At 37.4% G+C, this 20,951-nt stretch overlaps 1 long non-coding RNA gene across 3 annotated transcripts in view; it reads left to right on the top strand.

Annotated features, from left to right (window-relative positions):
* The window catches only part of LOC148126837 (uncharacterized), a 59,948-nt gene extending 53,786 nt beyond the window's left edge, over nt 1-6,162 (top strand). For all 3 annotated transcript variants that reach the window (XR_015741622.1, XR_015741621.1, XR_015741623.1), the window contains exon 3: nt 4,478-6,162. This is a non-coding gene — a long non-coding RNA (uncharacterized LOC148126837). The remainder of the gene's footprint in view (nt 1-4,477) is intronic.
* Nucleotides 6,163-20,951: the final 14,789 nt, after the last annotated feature.

The following is a 20,951-nucleotide window of genomic DNA, read 5'->3' as shown; positions in this document are numbered from 1 at the left end:
TCTAGAAACTGGAAGAAGACCCAGTCAGGAGGTAGAAACTATTAGAGAATATTCCCATCTGTCTTGCCCAGAGTTGGAGAACAAACTCTCTCATTAGATTAGGCCTCAGAGATCGATCTACTGTTTAGAATCTTCTGCTCCTAGGATACTGGATTTGTTCATGAGTCTAAATCTAAAGGGGACACTTTGGAAAGCTAAAAATAAATTGCACCTGTTAAAGAGTTATTAGAAGGTGCTGCTGTTTCTTTTGAACATTTGCAGCAAAGATTTATTCCCACTCTGTGTGCACCAAAATGCTTTTAAGTTGTACTCCACATAAGTCTAGTGAGTGTGTAAAATTGACTAGCACATTGAGGAACAAAAGGTATAAGAAGATTTAGTGGAGCTGCTTCATGCTTCCAGATCCGTAAGAAAGTGGGATTAAATACGAAAGTAAGGGAAAGTCTTCCCCATCTCTATTTAACCTTCTCTGTAGGATAATATGCTACAGAGGACAACATAACTCAAACAAAGGCAACATGGGAAAAGATGGGTTTTCTTCTAAATCGCTGCAAGTACAAAATAGTTACCTATTCCTTATCTCATAAATCACTGATAATGTTCTTAAATCTCTATCTGGTACATCTCAGTTGCCATGTCGGTTTCATGATAGCTTCCAGGTTACGCCAACAAAAATGATTAGCATATTCTAGATTTGACTAAAACTAATTAAGTCTTATTAAAAGTTGCAGGTCATGAATGCCACACTGAAATCCCATTAATTTCATGCCCTTGAGATACTTAGACTTTCATAAATTTAGAAGCACAGATATCTTGCCATGCCTGGAGACTGCAGTTTGATAAACGAATATTCATATATAATACAATGCCTAAGATGTCCCCCATGTGTAACATAGGTGTAGATTACATGTGGTTGATAGGAATGGATGCTCTGCTCATAAATTTAAAAAGGATATATTTTAATTGCACACAGATGGAATGTTTGCTGGATATCTACTCAGCAAATTTATCTATTTATCTATCACAACTGTGACAGGCAGAACCACAGCTTGTAATCTCTCTTACTAAAACCAATTGCCTTTTCAACTTCCTATGGTGTCTACAAAAATAATTTAAGAGGACAAGCAAATAATTTTCAAACATTTCTACTCTGCAACATCATAGGCTTTCTGAGTTTCATAATTTATGCAATGAAGTCCTTGCTTTATGGTACTAACCTTATCATTACATTTATAATTTGATGATAGTCTCAGAATTTTCTCTTAATTTTATCTTTCTTCAGATAGTGATGGAAGTCTTTAAAATCATGTCATAAACATCTCCTGAATATATGCTGTTTTCCATCAATTTTGACAGAATTTAGCAGGGTCTTACAGGTTTTTTCTTTTTTGTAATGGGAAACAGATTGATCAGAGATCAACTCTGACATTTTGAGTTTTTGTTTTAAAAATGTTTCTTGTGAACTCATAAAAAAATAGGTTCATATTTTGTGATCTTTGACGTGGTCTTGTTAACAGGTTTGATTGGCCTGAGTTAAAATGAATAGTGTTGGAATAAATATAAGACATATTGTAGAGGAATATACCATGTGGATCCTAAATATATTAATTTTACTTTAATCTTGCTTTTTTGTGTATGTTTACTATATATTGGTCTTGAGTTAATTAATGAAAATAATAATACATAAGGTAAAATAAAATAGGTGGTAAGCTGAAAATGAAATAATAGCAGATAAAGAATTGAAAATATATGTGAGGAAATGATTTTGATATTGAATTAATGAATTGAAATATGAAATGGAAATTTATTTGAAGATTAGTGGAGTGGATAATAATTTGATGTGTTATTAAATAAGAAAGTTGAAAATGTAAGTATGACTATGTATAAGTGTCGTAATCTGGAATCACATTGCTTACCTGAAGGGATGTGCAAAAAATAAAAATAAAAAACTTTTATTAAAAAAAACCTTCAGTATGTTTGCGGCAATTAGTTGGTTCCTGCTGTTCCAGGTTTTGATACACTACTTAAAGGTGGTGTGTGTTGTCTTATTGGGTTTTTTTTTCTCCCCTAAGATGAGTTATTGAGCTTCTATAATGTAGGGCTAATGTTGTGTGGCCTTAATAGTCTATTGCAGACTCTCCCCATCTGATGTTTTCCTCAAATCCGAGAAACAAAGCTCCAGGAGTTGTAGAATTATTCAAGCCCAGTATTTTCAGAGAAAAGCAAAGCTAAAAAAATGCTGATGCATTGTGATTAATTAAGGAGAGTGGTATGCTGGCTAGGAGATGATGGAGTTAACTTCAATGCATCTGGCTGGCACCAGATTGAAGAAGCTGATTTAGAGGGAATGTTTCCATACTGAAAATGGTGATATAAACAATATAGATTCTATTACTTGATAACCTACTAATTGGTAAGATAGAAAAATGTGGGTTACATAGAATCACCACCAGGTGGATTCACAACTGGATGACCAACCATACTCAACATATAGTCCTTAATGGAACTGTATCTATGTGGAGGGAAGTATGCAGTGGGGTACCCCAAGATCCAATACTCTTTAATATCTTCATCAATGATTCAGACAGGGAATAGAAAGGGAACTCATCAATTTGCAGATGACACCAAGCTGGCAGGAATAGCCAATACTCCAGAAGATAGGCTCAAGCTACGGAAGCATCTTGACAGACTTGAACATTGGACCCAATCTAAAATGAAATTAATGCTGAAAAATGTGCCCATTGTGCTTTTGCTTAAGTCAATAACAAAAAAAGATGGCTAATGGTAGATTATGAACCATCTTTTCCATCCCTTCCTAAGAAAGAAACTCTTTTTAGAAGTGATTGAGACATGTAAACAATCAGTTGGGCTTGATATCTGACCCTCTGCTGTGAAGTGAAGCTGGTATTTCCCTGCATCCATTGTTCTCAAGATGGAGGGCTGTGAATAGCATTCCCATAACCCAGGGGTAAACCTTAATGTCTCCCTTAGAATGCTATTTTATGTTTATTTTGCAGCAGCCTTTCCTAAGAGAAGTAGCTCATTTTGCTACTTAATCTCGTGCAATTCTTATGTACAAACAGCTCATCAGTTCTTGGAAAGAGCAATTCAGAAGCGCTATATTTAAACTCCTCTCTAAGTTATTTCTGATATATTATGGAAAAAAAAATACAGGATTGATTCCAAAATATTTGCTCAGCTGGTCCAGGTGTACTTTCTTCTGCATTTTTAAAAACTATATTAAAACCAGCCTTTGAATGCTATGCCTTGCTTATAAGGTGCTATGTAAGTGCTGAGGGCTAGATAGAGAAATGCAGTGTTCCTAAAGCTCCATGCAAAAAAAAAAAAAAAAAAAAGGTGAGTGAGAGGAATTTTTCCTAATAAAAACTTCTGCTCCAGAATTGGCTTCTTATTGCTAGTTGTAGGATTCTCAAATTGCATTGTGTTTTATAGAAGAACCATCCATGCCCTTTCAGCCAATGGTGGAAAAACTTGATTCTGAAGAATGATTTCTTTGTCTTGGATTGTACATGTTTTTTGTTTCATTTTCTCTCATTTATGCCAATGGAATTCTATATCTTCTGGGGTTCCTCCTCCTCCTCCTCCTCCTCCTCCTCCTCCTCCTCCTCCTCCTCCTCCTCCTCTTTTTCTCTTTTTCCTTTCCTCCTCTTCTTTTTCTTCTTTTCTTTTCTTCTTCTTCCCCTCCTCTCTCCTCCCTCCTCCTCCTCATCTATAGAAATTGATATCAGTAATGCTGTATGTGATGGGACATTATGATACTATTCCCCTGGATTTCTTGTTCCTCAAGTAGGATAACCTTGCACTTACATTACATATTTAACATTACATGTTTAAAATTAGGTCTCAAGATATGTTTTCTTCCTTCTAGTTCATTCCCAGGGTCAAATTACTTACAAAGTAGAACTGAAAGAAAATAGTTATGGTTATTGCTATTAGCCAATACCCCCGTGGTTTTCTTGTGGATTTATACAGTACAATGCAGGATAGTATCGTGTTTCAAAGCAGCCTTGTTTCTTTCTTTCCAAGCCACTTTTTTTTTTTATAAAAAAAGTGCAATTGTTTCTGTGTTTTTAACATGATTAAATGTCACATACTAATGCATGGAGCTATAACTGTGGGAGAAATAGAGCTTTGAAAGGGCACGAGTGCCCTGCAACTTGTATTTATAGCAGGAGTACACATGCCAGAAGTAAAATGCTACAGCTTCCAGAAAAGAAGCTGTGAATGTCATTTGGGTTATTTCAAGGTTTTTTTTCACCAAACCTTGCAAATGCATTGACTCTACAATGGCAGAGCAATACAGATTTGTAAATCAAAAGTTTATGTAATGATGTGCAGCTGTCTACATGCATATTACAAATTAGGCTCCTCTCAATGGCAGATAATGAACCCCAAGCGTGTGTACTATATGTATGGTGAGGGGAGGGTTGCTCACATCTATTTATTTTAATTTTAGGAAATAATGGCTACATTAAAACCAAAGTGCACAACACCCACTAGGATCTTCATTGGCTTGAAGGTCATCTGCAAAATTTGAGGAGTTGCCACAGAGAGGAGGGGATCAAGCTATTTTCTAAAGCACCTGTAGGCCAGACAAGGAACAATGGATGGAAACTGAACAAGGACAGATTTAACCTGTAAATAAGGAGAAATTTTCTGACAGTGAGAACAATCAACCAATGGAACAGCTTGCCCTCGGAAGTTATGGGAGCTCCATCATTTGAGACTTTCAAGAAGAGATTGGACTGCCATTTGTCAGAAATGGTGTTGGGTCTCCTGCATGGGAGGGGGTTGGACTACAAGGTTCCTTCCAACTCTGATTATCTGTTATCTGTTAAACATTGAATGGGTGCTAGAGAGGATGGTATTCAATGTTTGTAAAACCATGAAAAGAAGGGTGCTCCACCTTCTGCAATGCTTAAGACCCTTATTTTGTGCATAAAACAGAAATCCCAAAATTGATTTCTTCCATTTTGGGATAGCTTTGTGAGTGGATTATTAGGCCATAGATGCAGCTTGCAGATCACGCTTTTAGGATTCCCTATATTACGGAATAGGAAGACTATACATGTAGTCCTTGACTTGCAACCAAAATTGAGCCCAAAATTCACATTACTAAGCAAGGCAAGTTGTTAAGTGAGCTTCGCCCCGTTTTACAACCTTTCTTGCCACAGTTGATAAGTGAATCCCTGCAGTTATTAAGTTAGTAACATGGTTGTTAAATGAAGCTGAGTTCTCCACTGACTTGGCTTATCCAAATGTTGCAAAAGGTAATCGTATGACCCTGGGACACTATTATTGTCATAAATACATGCCAGTTGCTAAGCGTCCGAATTTTGATCACATGACCACGGGGATGCTGCAAGGGCTGTTAAGTGTGGAAAAAGGATCATAAGTCACTTTTGTTAGTGCCGTATCTTTGGAATGGTCACCAAATGAATGGCTGTAAGTCGAGGACTACAGGTAACCAGGGAAAAGTTGTCTACCCAGGCCTAGAAATCCTCTATCATTCATCCTCTAGACATGGGCCTTCTGAGAAGGATGCCATTCAGTGGTGGGATTCAATTTTTTTTACTACCAGTTCTGTGGGCGTGGCTTGGTGGGTGTGGCAGGGGAAGGATATTGTAAAATCTCCAGTCAGAGGTGGTATTTGCCGGTTCTCTGAACTACTCAAAATTTCTGCTGCTGGTTCTCCAGAACTGGTCAGAACATGCTGAATACCACCTCTGATGGCATTAGATAAGTGACATTGGAAGGAAGGGGCTACTTGCACTGTTCACAGGGGTAAGTAAATCTTTTTTATACCTCTTGGATAAAGAACTGGTGGACTTTTATCTCCCGTAGCAAAATTCCAAAAGAAACATAGGGGAAAAAAAACATATGAAGGGAATCTAGGGCAGCTTCCTGTATTTCTAGAGGTAAGCAAAGATTACAATCCAAAATTAGAAGGGTAATACAAAAGAGATGGTAATACAAAAGATCATCTTGAATCATGGGAGAAAAAAGTTCAATTCACTTAAGAAGAAAAAGAACAATTCATATAAATAATTGAAAAATGGACTTCATATCTATAATAATTTGCTTGTCCTATTATTATGGTCTCATTATTACTTCTGTTTAATAAAGAAGAGGAAAAACAAATGACAGAACATATTGTGTTTTGTTTTGTCTGAGTCCAACTCTGCAGAACTATGAAAAAAAATACTATTATATAGATCCCAAATCCTGGATTATATTATATTTCTATATCAGCTTGATAAAGAGGCTTCCACATTTATTAACCTGGTCAAATTATAAACCTCATATAATGAATCACTAAGTGAGTTAAGAGTTTTAAAAATGGAGTCGGGTATCTTTTAGATAACCTTGCAAAGTTCAGTAACAGGAACTCTTCATTCCAAGTACTGAGCCATAAATATACTGCAGTTGATCTGCAGCCAAAGTGAATGTTAGAGAAAATTATTCATGGCCCTTCTAAGTTAGCTCTTCAGAGTTGCGGGGTTGGTGGGGGGAAGAGAGGATATCACTTCTCATTGTTTCCAGAGAGGATGTCTGAAATCACAGCTGCTTCCTTGAATTGCCATTATCTTTTGTGGGGAGAGATACTAATCAACCTTAAAATTATTCTCATTTATTGGATTTATGATATTGAGATCTCATAAGGGGCAAACTAAGAGCTAATGATATCCCCGCATGATATTGTGGCAAGTTAAAGGTTTAATTTCAGATCTCCATTCAAGTTACCTACTGATAAGGTGGAACCAAACAAGGTTGCTGAATGTTCTACATGTACAATATATATGCATGGATTATGATTGAGCCTATTTTGTTTTTCATCTGCTGCTAATTTTCAAAGGACTTGATTTCCAAAACGTTTTTGCTTTAACTCTTGAATCAGAATTGCTCCGAAAACACTCAGAAATGATAAATCTTCTTTACTATTTTAATCTCCGTCTACTACTTCATATGCTCTGTTAATGCTGCCATGTTCAAGCCTCTGACCCTACTATTTCTTAAATCTCACACAGAAGAGGGAAAGAGAAGGCAAGACTGCAATTCAGAAATCAATTCCAAGTACATTTCTGAAGTGGAACTTGGCAGGTGATGCAAATGAAACAACTTTATAAATAAGCAAAACCAATCAGTTGACTGCAGCAATACAATGGCAATGAGTTAGTCATTTGTTTATTACATATGCGTACTTTCTTTTTCCTTCATTGCTTGGGTTATAGGTTTCTCATAATCATCAGGTGAAACAAGTCCAGCTGAACAACTCTGGGGTTTTCCAAAGTTCCTTTGCAGTCTGCCAGCAGAAATCCTAACCTCCTAGCAATTTCCAGAACAAAAACACAACCTACCTCTCTCTCTTCTCTCTCTCCCTCCTCCCCCCCATTCTTCTATCCTTTTCTGTAAGGAAGAAAACACATTTTTCTTTTTAAATCTGTACTGTTAGTAAAGGAGGGATTTACCTATGCTTTTCCAATTCACCAAGATAATTCACTGAGCTACCAGTGCACTGCGTTGTGTGTATAAAATCTGGTAGAAGCATAAACAGCAGTTATCTAACAGTGCTAGCATATGCATTCTTTAAATCTGATCGATCTTCATTCCTCACAATTTAATATCCTGCTGCTACAGTCCCAACCCTTCAGAAAAGGCAAGACCTCCGAACACAAGTCTTCCTCAATGCAATTGATCAACTTTGGGTGTGAAAGCTTTGGAAGGGCAAGCTTACTGTCATGGCAACCAGAGAAGCGGCTCTTGCTACTGTACATGATTCTTCAAAAGGAACTTTTTTGCAAATCAGTAGGGGTCATCAGCAAGCTACAATGATGCCAGAATGGTGAACCTTATACCGTAATGTTACAATGCAAGCCCTTTTGTACTTGCATTGCAACACTGTACACCTGTCTATAAAGATAATATCACTGTGCATGTTTTGACACTTATCATCCATTGCCTCAACTGTAAAAACCCATGCCCACAAATATATCATACAGACATATGGAGCAATTTAGGTAGAAGGCAATGCTAGTGAATTATTTCCCTTTGGCTTTGAAAAGGATCTGTGTCTGTGATATTCCCTTGATTGTTTAATGTACCTATGGCAAAGAGGAATGTTTGTTGTGGTGTTAAAGATGTATTGATTGGGGATGGGAAAACACAGGTTTCTTTTGTACCCAGGTGATGCCCTGTTGCTGTTTGAGACCCAACATGTTTTGTAGTGAAAATTAGGTAGATTGTATGATGCAACAAGGATTATGAATCTGAAAATTAATGTATGAACCATTTAGTGTACAAAATACACAAGTCAGTTGTATTTAATACAAAAAAATAAAGTGAATAATTGTAGGTTTTACACAAATATTGAAAAACTAGTGCAAATAAATGATTTTATATATACAGGTAAAATGTTGACTAAAGATGGAAAATGGATGGAGAAAACTTAAGATATGCAGGTGTTGGTAGGAAGATAGAAGATGGCATATGATCTGTTCAAAGGCAAAGACAGCTTTTTGTTGTTATTGTTCAGTTGCTAAGTCATGTCTGACTCTTCATGACTCCATAGCAAAACAGCTATGTTTAAGTGTACACTTTGTTAAAATGAAGTGACTGTCAAGTCAAAAACATTTTTCTGGCCTTTTAGAGTTGTCAGCAGAAAGGAAGTAGGGAAAGTAATGTATGCCTTAAATATTTTCATACATAATTGCTAAGCGGCCGAAGCTTCTGGTGCACAGGATTATTACTGGAGAGCATGATTGATGACTCTTGGCTATGGATGTGTCCCATTGGAGAATATACATCCAGGGGCTGGGGGAAGACCATGGTCAAGGGTGAGATGAATGATGTGTCTCAGAGTTGGCTGCACCCAGGTCCCACTGGCATGTTCACTCCTAATAAATCTTCTTTTAACTCTGAGAGATGTGGCTAGAGACTCATGATTTGAATGGGGGTGGATTGTCGGAGCCCTGACAGCGACAGCATGTCAGGAGAAGCATAAAGGTACTTTAGGGGCAATAGGAATTGAGTTTGGAACAGAGAATGAATTTGAAACAAGTTTGGAACAAGAATAAATTGCTGCTGGATGAATGTGGACTGCATAAAAAAGGGAATGTCCAGTATGAAGGAAGTACATTGAGAGTTGAATTACAAAACACACAAACACACACGCACACACACATGAAGAAAGAGTGAACTTTCAAGAGGAAGTACAAAAGTCATAATAGTTGGATAGAATTGATAACTTCATTAGAAAGAGAGGGGAGAAGCTCAAAGAACAAAAGGCAATATATAAAGCAGTGTATAGATGCAATTAATACAAAGGTCAAAAATTATGGAGAGGTTGTACATGAGTTTTATTTTTGTTTCTTTTTTAATCAATTGTCTTTAAAAAAAATTCACATCCTGAGGATTGAGAGGTGGCTCTTTGTTACATCTTCAGACTGAAAGGCAAATTGTCCAGCCTGCTGACATTGAAGGCTTTTGTCTTTGTTAATAACAAAAGAGATGTTTGGATATAGAACAACTTGTGAAAGAAGTCTTGTAGCATCCTTCCAAGTATCCTCTGATTCATGTTGGGAATATCCAAGAAGCTGAAGTTTAAAAACCTGAAGCAGGAGACCTTTTCAGATGGCCCACTGGGAGACTTAGGAAATAAGAATAGGATAGGATAGGATAGGATAGGAGAGTTGGAAGGGACCTTGGAGGTCTTCTAGTCCAACCCCCTGCTTAGGCAGGAAACCCTACACCACTTCAGACAAATGGTTATCCAATCTCTTCTTAAAACCTTCAAGTGTTGGAGCATTTACAACTTCTGGAGGCAAATTCAAAATGAATGAAGTGATGAGGCCCTACAGAAAATATAGGGCAATGAAGGTTCATTGACCTAATGATCTATCATTAGATCAATCTCAAGATAATAAACAAGAAGTCTTGCAGCCCAGGAGGAAGTGAGTGCACAGGCAGTGACTAGCAACTGGAAGGGAAGGGGTCATGAAAAATGCTGTAGCCCATTGGAGCTTTTCCAAGATCAGAAAAATGATCCACTTGAAAGGCCTATCATAGCTTAAGATGGAAAACAGCATAGGTGGAGGCTGCGTGGGGCTGAGAATGGATGGAGGAAGACATCTGTGCATGCAATGTGAGCAATCATTACTACTGATAAGGCAAACAGGAAGTGCAAATCTGCATGCACTTAAACCCAACCAGGCTCTCTGTAGGCTGACTTCAGAATAGAATAATAGAATAAAAGAGTTGGAAGGGACTTTGGTGATCTTCTAGCCCAACCCCCTGTACAAGCAGGAGACTTTATACCATTCCAGATAAGTGGTTGTCCAGTCTCCTCTTAAAAGCCTTCACTGTTGGAGCACCCATAATTTCTGAAGGCAAACCATTCCACTGGGTAATTATTAGGAAGTTTTTCCTTAGTTCTAGATTGCTTCTCTCCTTGATTAGTTTACCAGGACATCAAAAACCACAAGAAAAGGAGATGAAATCAGTATTGAAAAGCACATTCTAAGTGGTAGGTTTTGTCTTCAACCGAAGAACTGCATTGAGCTTAAAAATAATATTCTGGTTTTATGCCAAGCTTCTCTTGATTTCAGCAACCTGATTTGTGAAGAAGCTGGAAACCTGATTTGTTATTGCTGCATAGATATGGATTGGGCATTCTTGATCTAATGTTTAGGTTTCACCCTTTAAGTATTATATAAATTATTGGCACTTTAAGGTGATTAAACAATTATCTTGTTCCAAACTTTAGAGAATATATAGAGGTTTCCTCAGGGGTTTCCAGGTGAAGGGATATCACACAGAGAACTCTTTGGTCCACTCAAAGTCCACAAAGAAGATGTCTCATGTCTGGAAGGAAAATGGCAGAGGATGTTACTGGTGAGTGTGGTCTTTGTCTGCAGCTGCATCTTGGCTGCCTTTTTTGTCAGGGTCCTCATAGCTTTGGTCCTGGCTGTGCTGCACTATTCTGGCATGATTGCAAAGCCCAGGTGCCTGAGGAACAGAAGGAGCAGCCTTTCCACACAGAGGTACAGACAATGGTGGGAGCTTGCATAGAGACTGAAGAGATTGAGAAGGAATCCATCATGGATTACTGCAAGCTCAATAGCGAGACCCCAGAGAAAAAATAACCAAATGACGTAAGTGAGAATTAAAAAGCACAGCCAAAATCATGCTAGATGATTAGATATTGCTAGATATTGTCTATTCTAACAAATGGAGGCTTTTACACAGATGCTTTCCCATCAACGCAACCTCATACTTCAACTGGAGATGTACAAAACCTGAATGCTGGTCTTCTATGTGCAGTTAAGGTGTTTTAAGTCTTTCAAAAGATTTATTCCAGGAAAATTGAGCTAAATATGTCGGATCATGGCCATCAAATTTTTAAAACTTAGTTCCCCCTGAACTCGGATCAGCCTTTCTCTTGATTTTAATGAGTAATAAGTTCTGTGAACTTAAGCCTGTATTCATTTTTGTTTATTGAGATTTTATTTATGGTCTATCCTATACACAGTCAGAAAAAAGTTAAAGTAGTGTCCTTTGGGGCTTGTGTACAGATCACGGAGTACAAAATCTGGTGCTGTCTAGTATCAAAAAATATCTTGGTACTGTGTGAAAAGTTATAGACATATTTCTTTTTTACATTTTTTATCTTATTTCCAAAGTTAACATACAAAATAAAGAAAAAAAAACAAAACAATCAAACACTAATAATAAAAATAAAACTGTGTACAAAAAACAAATGATGAATATACTGTATCATTCACACTGACATTAAAGTTAAAAAGTCCACCCCTGGTTGAACGCTGAAAAATATAACAAAAATATCTGATATGTTCTCCTCATAGACATATTTCTTGATGTATTAATTTCCTTGAATGGAGACTAAGACTTTTCTGAACTTGGGCTTAAGCTGCAGTTAAACTGGCTAGAAATGAATCTGGTTCCTTTAGTAGAATTTAACCCCGCCCCCCTCTTCCTTTGGCCATTCTGTTCAGACCAGGCCTACCAAGTGAGGTAAACTGGGAAAATTACTGCTTCTTTGTCTCTCCCACCTGTGTCAAGAAAAGACTCACTAGTTGCTTTCCTTTATATGTTATTTCTGTCAAAAGATTTTTTTTTAATGAGCCTCTCTTTACTGACTCATGCAGGATACTTTTCTTCCTCATGTCTCTACCATGGACCAGTAAAGAAAAAGAAATGAATGAAAACCATCACACATTATTCCTATCATGTGGGCTAACAAAAACGTATGCTAGTAGGACATTTATGAGAGAGAGGGAGAGAGAGAGAGAGGGAGGGAGGGAGGAAGGAAAGGCCACCATTTCACTAAACTTTTATTCCTTATCCCTTAAGCTAAAAGTGGAAATTGACAGAACTGTAGTCAACTATCTGATTTTTTAAAAAGAGCCAGTGTTTCACTTTTGTTTAAAAAATAATAAATAGCACAGTGTTTCAACAGTCATAACATACTCTGTTGTATATGCCAACTCTTGAGAAAGGATTAGTAGTCTGTATTTGCAGTTGGGCATCCTGGTTTGGGAAATGAGTCCTGAACTGATGTGTGATCCTTTCTGTTCTAACCTCATAACCTTTGAAATAGTACAATCATACTGTAGCATTTCTCTAAGAATTGCATACTTGATAAAAGAGGCAAAGATGACACATTAATAGATATCTCTTGACTTTAAAGTCTCTTTGAATAAAAAATCTTTTTCAAGAATACTGGAACAGCAACATTAACTTTAGATTTTATTTTGGATAAATAGGAAATTTCATGTTAATTTACAAACTGCAGGACTTAAATTCATTTCATAATGCTTAACCCACAGCCATTTTTTACTCTTCCAGTTTTATTGATTTTTGATATCTATAAAGGTTTTTTTTTCCAAAGCTAGTCCTAATATTAATTTTTGACTCATCCCTTCCCTTGGTATCTTGAGGCTTTTGAGTCAGAACCAAGGCAAATGGATGAGTGATTTAGGCTGAAATACTATATGTATCTATCTGAGAATTTTCTGCAGGCCCATATTCCATTACACTGTACGTCTATATGTCCCAGAGCCAGTTTATACCTTCATTATATTTAGATTGTTCCCTGTATTTTTAGTAGAAACCTTCCTTGCTAGTATCATGAGAGCACTCTTGCTATAGGAGAAAGCAAGATAGACTGTTTTTCCCTTCACACGTGACTCAGTCTGTAAGGATTAGAACAAGGCTCTCCAACCTTGGCAACTTTAAGACTTGTGGATTTCAGCTCCCAGAATTCCTCAGCCAGTAATGCTGGCTGAGGAATTCTGGTGGTTGAAGTCCACAAGTCTTAAAATTGCCAAAGTTGGAGACCCCTGGATTAGAAGGTCAGACAAATAAAGTGTAATAAAACAATTCCTGGAGTTCTAACTTTATTATGTTTAAATGCAGGTTTCTACCTTTGTAGACCCAAAGATAAGAGATAATATATACAGGAAACCTTCTGCTCAACCCATTTAACTGAAAACCAACCTGTTTGTTTTTTTTTTTTTTTTTAGTAACAGTTCAATGTTCTGAATCAATGAATGAAGTTATCACAATTATTTGCACAGCCATTTGCCTTCTCCTGGTGATGAAGCCTTTTTTTTCTTCAGGGAAAGAAGTGATTGTTCTTCTCTAGATAATAATTTCTATGAAGTTGTAATCATGTTTATTGGCAGTGGTAAGAAACAAAGGCAAGTGTTTATGATCTTCATAAAGGTTTTTGTTTTCATTTTAGTTGGTAAACTGGTATAAAATCACAATCCTATTGCAAAAAGATAATTAATATCATTAATCATTAACATAGTAATATAATAATAAAGTGAATAATATAGAAGGCTCATCACTGCCTAGTAGTAAAGTGTACTAATTTGCAGTGGAGTTAAAGTAGCATACTCTAATATTCCTATCAAGCTTCCTGATATCACTGATTAATCTTAGACTATTTGGTGATGGGTTGTGATTACCAAGTGACCATAATGGCTCCTTCCTCCCTTCCTCACAATAATCCAACACTGTGGCTCTTGTACCCTGGGAGGTGAAGATAAAGGAGTTTTGCTTGCAGTAACCCCTGATTTAAAAAGACAAGGGGAGAAAATAGAATCCTTATGGGAGAGATCAGGCCTGCTAAGGCTTGAACCTGGTTCTTTAAACTCCAGGGGAAGTGAAGGGAGCTAGGGAAATGATGGAGAACTTTGCCACAAATATTATCCAGGCACCATGTCCTCCCACTGAGGATCAAAGGAGACCGAGGTTTTGTTTAGGGTTTCAGAGGCCACATCTATCTATCACAGTGGACAGGGGTATTTCCCAGAGATACCACAGTTGTTACATCTTTGTTGTTTCAGTATATGTGCTGTTTGCCCACTACTTCTTAGAATAATTCCTGGTTTTTATGTGTAAAACTTATTCTCTAAATGTCTTTTTGAATTGCTGTTATGTCTATCTGGTGTGCTGCTGTGGCCCTGGTTAAGTCACACAGAATCATGCGTATAGTTTCAGGGCAGCAGAAAGACTTCTTAATCACATTTAGGAAATGTCTGGATATCATTCATGTGTAAATCTGCTGTCAAGATAGGACAAGTTAGAAATGCAAATTAAGTAAAGTCACATGGAAGGTTTAAAAAAATGGTGCTTTTTAAAATGTTGGTGTAAGGCTGATCTGAATAGGCAAAAAAATATGGAACTAGAATTAGTAAATTATTTTGTCAGGGTTCTGACAGGAGCCTCAAGCAAAGTTTCAAGGGCAATCCAGTTGTTTATTAGGAGCGTTATGTCAGCACAGACCAAGTGAAGCCAGCTCTGACTCCACTCAGTTTGCGCCTTGTCTCTGACCGTATTTCCCCCTCCCCCCAAGGTGTGTCATCAGTCACATTACCCAATGAAGCAATTTTGTGGGTTGTAGAAATCACTCCTTCCAGCCATTACTGGTTTCTGTACAGATGGCCTTGACTTTGACTGGCTAGGATGTGTGTTGTTTTGACTGAGGTGAAAATTCTTTGATGCAGCTGCGAGGCTCGGTTCTCCATCCCTCTGCCTATGGCAACTCAAGAGCAGGTTAGGGAAGCGTCACAAGTTGATATAATTATTGATAAGAGATGAAACTACAAAAGTGGTGGGATTAAAATTTTTACTACTGGTTCTGTGAACATGGCTTGGTGGGTGTGACTTGGTCAGTGTGGCAGGGGAAGGATACTGTAAAATCTCCATTCCCACCCCACTCCAGGGGAAAGATACTGCAAAATCTCCATTCCCTCCTGGGGGAAGGTTACCACCGGTTCTCCGAACTACTCAAAATTTCCTCTACTGGTTCTGCAAAACTGGTCAGGACCTGCTAAATACCTCCTCTGAACTACAAGATAAGGTTATTCTAAGTTCTTATTAAGGCAGGTCCATGATCCAAATCTCAATACTTTACCCTAGCTTCTTAGGCCTGGAATTGATCCTGACTATACAGATATGTTTAGTACATATCTTGTTGCTCAGAAATCCATGGGTAAAATGAGAGAACACAACAGCCGTGTACTAATATTGAGATGATTGACAGTTCCCTAGTTTCAGATACATAGCTACATTAAAGCTGCTGAGGAAGAAGAAACCCTAGAAGCTGAGATACACCCATCCAGTATGTATTATGCACCTAAAGACATACCCCTATAAGTTGCCTCAGGCTTTGATTGGTTGCATTCTGTTGAATGTCTTTACAGATTGATGATGGTCCATCTGCTTTAAGCATGCTCTACTTATGGAAAAGGATCTTGAAGGTTGAATGCTTTCCAAGAGAGATGCATGAAACCCAAGAGTTTCCTTGTTCATTTATTGGTCTTCCTGGAAGTAAGAATAGCATGTGAGTCAGAGGACAAGCAAAAGAATCTTCTTGATTCTTTTGAAACTATATTATACATTCCCAACAGGAACAGGTGTGACCAAAGAGGGACATGAAAAAAATTATATATATTTTTTGTAAAGGAAGGTGGGTTCAGCAGAAATCCAAACAGCCATTAATCTCTCATTTTGGTCTGAAATGATAGCTGCTGATCTGAGTTTCATATCCATCTTGGAAAAAATGCCATGTCTAATGTTCATGCTCATCTTTCCTGTATTTTTATTTTATTTATTTATTTATTTGATTTGATTGATTTGTCAATCGCTTACAAGATAATAGGTATAAGTATAAACATAGTTATGAATACATGGAATGGATACATATAAGAAAAATAAAAAGAATCAATAAGACAGGGACGGTAGGCACGTTGGTGCACTTCTGCACATCCCCTACAGACCTCTTAGGAAAGGGGTGAGGTCAATAGTAGACAGTCTAAGGTTAAAGTTTTTGGGGTTTGGGGAAGGAACCACAGAGTCAGGTAGAGTATTCCAGACATTGACCACTCTGTTGCTGAAGTCGTATTCCCTGCAATCAAGTTTGGTGTGATTAACCTTGAGTTTGTACCTATTGTTTGCTCTTGTGTTGTTATGGTTGAAGCTGAAGTATTCATTTACAGGTAGGACACTGCAATGTATGATTTTATATATTATACTTAGATTGGATCGAAGGCAGTGTAGTTCTAGGTTTTCTTGGTCCAGAATTTCAAGTCTGCTGGCATAAGGTATTCTGCAATGAGTAGAGGAGTGGAGAACTCTTCTTGTGAATTATTTATGGACTTTCTTAACTGTGCTAATATCAGATACGTAATGTAGGTTCCAGAATGATGAGCTGTATCTGAGTATTGGTCTAGCAAATATTTTGTATGCTCTAGTTCGTAGTGTAATATTACCAGAGAAAAAGCTATGTAAGATTAGGTTAACAACTCTTAATGCCTTTTTAGCTATGTAGTTATAGTGGGCTCTAGCATTTAGATCATTAGAGATGAGTACTCCAAGATCCTTGACAGAGTTTGGATCATCAACAAGGTCTTGACTATTCAGCCTGTATTTTATTTTCTGATTTTTTTTGCCAATATGTAAGATAAAGCATTTATTTGTTGAGATTTGAAGTTGCCATTTGCTTGACCATTCTGATACATAGTCGAGGTCTTTTTGAAGGGTCGCAGTATTATCTGTGGTGTTGAATAGCTTTACATCATCAGCGAAGAGAACGCAATTGCTCTTAATATGATCACAGAGGTCATTTATGTAGAGTATGAAGAGAGTTGGTCCTAGAACACTGCCTTGGGGGACACCACTGTTGACAGGTACAGAATTTGATAGGACACTTCCAATTTTGACCATTTGTTTCTGTTTGACAGGAATGCTTCTATCCAGTTATGCAGTTGTCCAGAGATACCATAAGATTTTAGTTTTAGGAGTAGTTTGTCATGTACCATTTTACAGAAGTCTATGCAGAATGCATCTATTGCTTTAACCTGATCGAGTTGTGTAGTCCATATGTTTTTGCAGTGTAAAAGTTGCAGATTACAGGATAATTTTTTTTCTAAAACCATTATTTATTAGAGAGTAGGTTGTTTGTCTCTAAGTGGAGGATAATGGATTGATTAATAATTGATTCCATGACTTTACAGGTGACACAGCATAAAGAGATTGATCTGTAATTTTCAACTAGGCTGAGGTCTCCCCTTTTGAAGATGGGGATGACCATGGCTTGTGACCATAGTTATGGCAAGGAGCTGGTCCTGAAAGATTTTTCAATGATTATGCTTAGAGGTTCGGCTATGGCAGTGGATAGCTTTTTTAAGAAGTAGGCACATATTCCGTCCGGTCCAATAGATAGAGATAGTTTTAGATTGCGTAGTGCTTTTTCAACATTGTCTTCTGTAAAATCGATATGTATTAGATCATTGTAGTTGTCTAATACAATGATCTAATGATTTTTGACCCAGCAAGCAGCAGCTGCAATGAAATGTTTTTTTAAAAAAGCTCAGAAACACACATGAGGCCTTGGGAAGAAAAAAAAAAACTGGAAATGTCACTAGCCGAAGGATGAATCTTCATCTGAAGTGCTCAAACTAGTTGTGCAAATTAATCTTGACTCAGAGATGAGTAAAATATTAAGTTAAACACATAAGACTTGAGTACAATATTCACGGCTAAGCAGTTCCTTGATAATATTCCACTTTTAGACCAGAAACCTAATTTACCAATCTGCCATATAATGATACAGTTGATTAATGTATCAAAAGACCCTGGGAATATGGGCATATTTTAATAAAACTAGCAGATGTAATAGTTGAATTGTGCCTAATTTTGAATATACTGCCACATTCTGCAACATATTCTATGATATGTTAGGCAGCCATGTAGAATTCTAGCTTCTGCCGTTTCTTTACTTCCTTTCTTTTTTAATTTGTTCTTCACCACCTCATGCTTAGCAAGTATTTCCTATGCTGTGTTATTTAAACCTTTTGTGCTGAAGCTTTAGTTCTGATAGGGGTCAGAGACTTTGGTTTAGCACTGAAGACTGACTCTGCGATAACCACAAATTGTGTAGAGACCAACAGTCTTTCCCAATGTCATGATTCATGGAGAACCATCAGAACAGACAAGCTGTTTTGAACACTCTTGCAATCTCTCTTTCCTTTTATTTAATTTATGACTTGCTCATCTCCTAATTTATGACTTGCTCATCTCCTCCCCTGTGCAGGAGAGATGAAAGTGGGAGAGAATCTATTAACATTCTGCCTCCCTCTAGCACATTAGGACGAAGTGCTTATAATAGGTGAGACAGAAGATTAAGCAGAACAGACTATTAGATGGCTCAGTTTTTGATATGCCTCAAAATACTGGTTGAGTCAAGTAGTCACAAACATCAGGACAATACACTTTGTTGGAAAGATGTGCAAGCTTTAAAACAGGACAAGATTCATCTTTGGAAATATGAGTGTATTTAAAATCTGCTTTGAACAGAGTCCATTCAAAAAGACCACGGACGCTTACAAAATGTGTGTGTCACGTAGCACACAATGGTATGGCTTGCAATAGCCAGAGAGTCAAGCTGGGCATGGATTCTCTCCTCAATGCCCACAGCATCTGCCCGTGCAAATATGAGAAAGGAGAAAAGCTGTCACTAGTTATTGCTTATCCTTCTGAACATTATGGCAATTCTATGTTTACCAGTTCCCTTTCCTCACTCTCACTGCACTCAGGCTGTTGATTGAAATGTGAAATGTTAAGTTGAGGAAGAACATTTTCTTTATTCAAAACTTTGAAGGATGGTGTTATCCTCCTAGCCTTCATTGGCAGGCTAACTCATTGGATTATCAAAATAGAATTTTTCAGGATTGATTTCCTCTTTTGCCTATAGAGCCAGTTATAACCCCCTACATGGCCCCATAGGAATCTATAGCCAATAGAATACATGTTCTTGCACAGGAACAGGAAACTCAAGTGCAAAGCCCAAAAGAAGGTATAAAAGCCACTCACTCTCAATTTAGCTGCACCAGAACCAAATGTTGTTCTGCTTCATCATTAAACCATCTTTCCAATGAGCCTCCATGTTTCCAGTGTCCTTCTCCCAGATTGGAACTGAATCAGATGAATCTTTCTTTCTTTCTTTCTTTCTTTCTTTCTTTCTTTCTTTCTTTCTTTCTTTCTTTCTTTCTTTCTTTCTTTCTTTCTTTCTTTCTCTTTTCCTTCCTTCCTTCCTTCCTTCCTTCCTTCCTTCCTTCCTTCCTTCCTTCCTTCCTTCCTTCCTTCCTTCCTCCCTTCTGCTTAATTTTGCTAACCAATATTTTTTATATTCTCCTGTTGTAATTTTGCACTTCTCTATTGTGGCACATGTTTGCATTAAATTGCAGTTTCATGCCAAGCACCTGGCAAATGCTCTCCAATCTTTTTAGTATTTCTGAGCTGCTAATCCTGTTTTCAACTCCTGCTTCTTTTATTACTCCCTTTTGCACAGTTGAGGGATTAGTGATGAATACTTATTTAGTTACCCCTTGAATAGCATTTCTTAATTTCCCGCATGTCAGTTTTAGTTCCCATAGTGGGAGGGGGACTTTAATTACAAGTTTCCTCCTATTTGTCTTTACTGTCATCTAAAATAGGATTTGTTTGTGGTTACTTTCCCCTTTCATACAGTTAGAATGAAAAAAAAGGGACCTTGAGTTGATTAGGTCTGAATTCCTTTCCTCACTTACAGTATGTGGGAGGAAGTTTCATGGTATTCAGTGGGTTGGATTCAGATGTGAAATCAATGGGACTTAGGAACTTGGCATTTCATTTTTTCTTGGGATCTTCCAGAGGAGAATGCTGCTTCTGGGGCAGATTAGGGTAGTCTGATTAAGTTTAGATTAGATCCAGCTTTCTTGGTAGATAGCATTGCACCATAAAAGTTTCTCTTCATTGATAAATGATAGGGTTATTCAGAGCAGAAAGTTATACTGGCATGAGAAGATTTCCAGAGTGTGTTTGTGTCATGATTAGGTGCTAATAAGATAAAAGGACCTTTCATCACTAGTCCTCTAGATGTGACTTAGAAAAAATATACAAAAACATCTTGCACCTACGGAGATAAATGTCCGGTATGTCAGTGTTTTGCTTGAAAGCATTTACTTATAAGAAAACATGATAGGAAAACTTGGGCCTTAGCTTTGCTGATAATGCGGTGTATTATTTATTGCATGGACTTTTGTTTTAATTCTAATGCTGCTTAGGTGCTGAAAAATATGTGAGTTATTTGTACAGTTAAAGAAAACCATCTCCTGATTCATTTATTCCTCTCTGAGATATGTTTTGAATTTGGCACCCTAGTTTCTTCTTCTTAAACATATTTTTTTTAAAAAACTGTACAAATACAATTTGCATGGTTATAAACATGTCAGGAAGAAAGGTCTCTTTCCATCTTTCCCCCAAGGTCTAAGGATAGGTCTCTGATACTCAGTGATGATAGCACCTGTCATCTTGTGGTGGGCCACTGGTGCCTTGTTCCAATGCGCACCCTTTTCTTGACT

This window comes from Pseudonaja textilis, chromosome 2, assembly GCF_049901715.1.
Source record: "Pseudonaja textilis isolate UNSWEBS1 chromosome 2, rPseTex1.2, whole genome shotgun sequence".
NCBI classification, from domain to species: Eukaryota; Metazoa; Chordata; class Lepidosauria; order Squamata; family Elapidae; genus Pseudonaja; species Pseudonaja textilis.
This window is presented reverse-complemented; position numbering and strand designations above follow the sequence as displayed.